This window comes from Mytilus californianus, unplaced genomic scaffold (assembly GCF_021869535.1).
Source record: "Mytilus californianus isolate M0D057914Y unplaced genomic scaffold, xbMytCali1.0.p SCAF_3, whole genome shotgun sequence".
NCBI lineage: Eukaryota > Metazoa > Mollusca > Bivalvia > Mytilida > Mytilidae > Mytilus > Mytilus californianus.
The window spans coordinates 37,483,287-37,486,047 of record NW_026262679.1 but is presented as its reverse complement, the minus strand read 5'-3'; positions in this window follow the sequence as shown (position 1 = coordinate 37,486,047).

The window sequence follows — 2,761 nt, the reverse complement described above, 5'->3', positions numbered from 1 at the left end:
ATACATTACCTTTTCAAGACCAAAGAATAAAAAGTGAAATCAAACAAGACCACATATAGCATTCTACCAGGTTTATGAATACTGGATGCATTCTTTGAACTGATTGAACTATTGCTGTATCTTTATATAATTTCAGTGTCATCCTATAAACAATCTTTGTAGTATATAATAAGATTGCATTGAAGATGAATACATTTTAACAAGTATATCACAAGGTTCCAAATTTGTGTTGACTTCGTTTGATTTTGTCAGTTTTTATGAACTTCCCCTTTTTGAATTTACCTTGGAATTCGGTATTTTCATTATAATTTTTCTTCTTAATATCAAGAGAAACCAAGAGATAAATTTCCTGTTATATCTGCATCAATTAATTGTTCAACCACGTTTCCTCAAGACGCCTGCACTTTTACAACCGTAGAGTTAGTTATTTTAATAACCCTTAGTTGATAAATATTGTGCCATAGCTGAACTTAATAGTGGTTGTATTAACTATCTATGCATTGTAAAAAAACACCCACATTTTTGGGTAAGACAAGAAATATTCCATCAAAAGTCGGTTTGTCTCTATTGACTCCTCTATTTGGGTTTACTTCATTACCAAATGATCTTATCAATCAGAAATTGTGTGATTCAATCAATTGGTTTTCTGTTTATTTGAGTTTATGTGCTGGAGTTGTTTTACATTCCCTTTCCAGTGATAAAACATTCCAGAAATGCACTTATTGGACAGATATAGAAATGATTAGAAAATTACTGTTTTTGCTTGATAATATTAATGCTCATTTTAGAGATAAAGTATAACTTCATATGATTGGTATTCCAATGGAGACCATATGAAAGATATTTTTAACAATACCTTAAGATATTTAGATGGATTCATAAACCATCAGTTAACACATACTACTAACTTCTTTAAAAAACATTTTCTTTCCGTAATTCTAAGAGTAACACAATCTTTCAACACAATAATCAATAACAACTGAAGAAAGTACATTCTTGTAGCAAACTTTATTGGTTAAAAAAAATGGTGATGAAATAAATGGTTAAAATTTTTAAAATTTTAAGTCTTATGTGCATTTATGATTAACTATTGACTTTTTATGCATAAAATGGTCATAAAATATGTATTTGGCACATATTAAAAAATAATGTTTTCAAGAAACCCAATCTTTTCCTTGATTGCACAGGGATATGTCATGCATTCTTCAAATGAGCAATAATATATACTATGTATTCATCTAATAATCAAATTTATTGTGATTGTCTTCATATTCTTATCATCAAGTTTTTTTAAAAATACATAATTATAAGTAAGAGTATTGTTTGTTTCAATTCCAACATTTGTAAAATTAAAATATGAAAATATCATACTGCATGTATGATAAATTTGACACATAGTACCAGGATTTCAGCATCAATAACACTTTTATAGTCTTATGATATACTATATCTAATATCTCTACTATCCATATCATAATACATGGTATTTATATATTTCATTTCACATTTAAAAAAAAAAACGTATTTGTTATAAATAGATTTAACATTTAGCTTTTTTCCAATTCCATATTTTCATATGTTTAAAAAGAATATAGAAAATCATATTTAAATCTTAATAAAAGTAATTAGAAGAATATTAAAACTGCAAAAGCTATTTTTATTTTCGTTTTCTGGATTAAATTTAAAAATCAGCCAAAATTTACCATTGGCCTTTATTTTCAAAAGAAGAAAAGTATCAGTCTCTAAGATTTGTTTTGAAGTCACAACTTCCTAATACAAAATAAATGTCAACTACAAATGAAATCTTCATTCATAAGTATAGGCTAGTCCCATGCAAAAAATTACCACAACTAAAGAAAACAACTAACTACAATATAAAAAAATTCTTAAGGGTTCCGCGGAACCCAGTGTCTCGCCTACTTTTGCTGTTAATCGCAGGCTCAACAAAAATGAGGAAAAAAATTAATAAAAATATTCCTCTCTATACTATCTTTTGATTGTAAGTAGCTTCTGTCCAAGTTTGGTAAAAATCCAGGATAGTTTATGAATCTAATAAATGTTTTATAAAATTAAACTGCAGACTGTATGTAATGTTAACTGGAAGAAAAACTAAGTCCATTTATAAGTAATAAAACGGAAAAAATGGAACAAAATTTTAACAAAATTTCCTTCTAGATACTAGCTTTTAATCATAAACAAGCTTCTTTCCAAGTTTGGTACAAATCCAAGATAGTTTAAGAAAGTTGTTAATATTTTAAAAACTTTAACCACAGAGTGAATGTAATGTTAACTGGCAGAAAAACTAAGTCCATTTATAAGTAAAATACTGAAAAAATGATTTTTTTTTACAAAATTTACTTCTGGATACTATCTTATGATCATAAGCAAGCTTCGTTCCAAGTTTGGTAGAAATCCAGGATAGTTTAAGAAAGTTATTAAAATTTCAAAAACTTTAACCACAGAGTGAATGTAATGTTTCCTGGCAGAAAAACTAAGTCCATTTATAAATAAAATACGGAAAAAATAGAATTTTTTTTTACAAAATTTACTTCTGGATATTATCTTATGATCATAAACAAGCTTCTGTCCAAGTTTGGTAGAAATCCAGGTTAGTTTAAGAAAGTTATTAAAATTTCAAAAACTTTAACCACAGAGTGAATATAGGATCGCTATGTCTCGCTTTTTCGACAAAAGTCGAAGGCTCGACAAAAATTCAAAGTCAAAACACTTGTTATGCAAAGATAAAAAAGATAACAAAAGC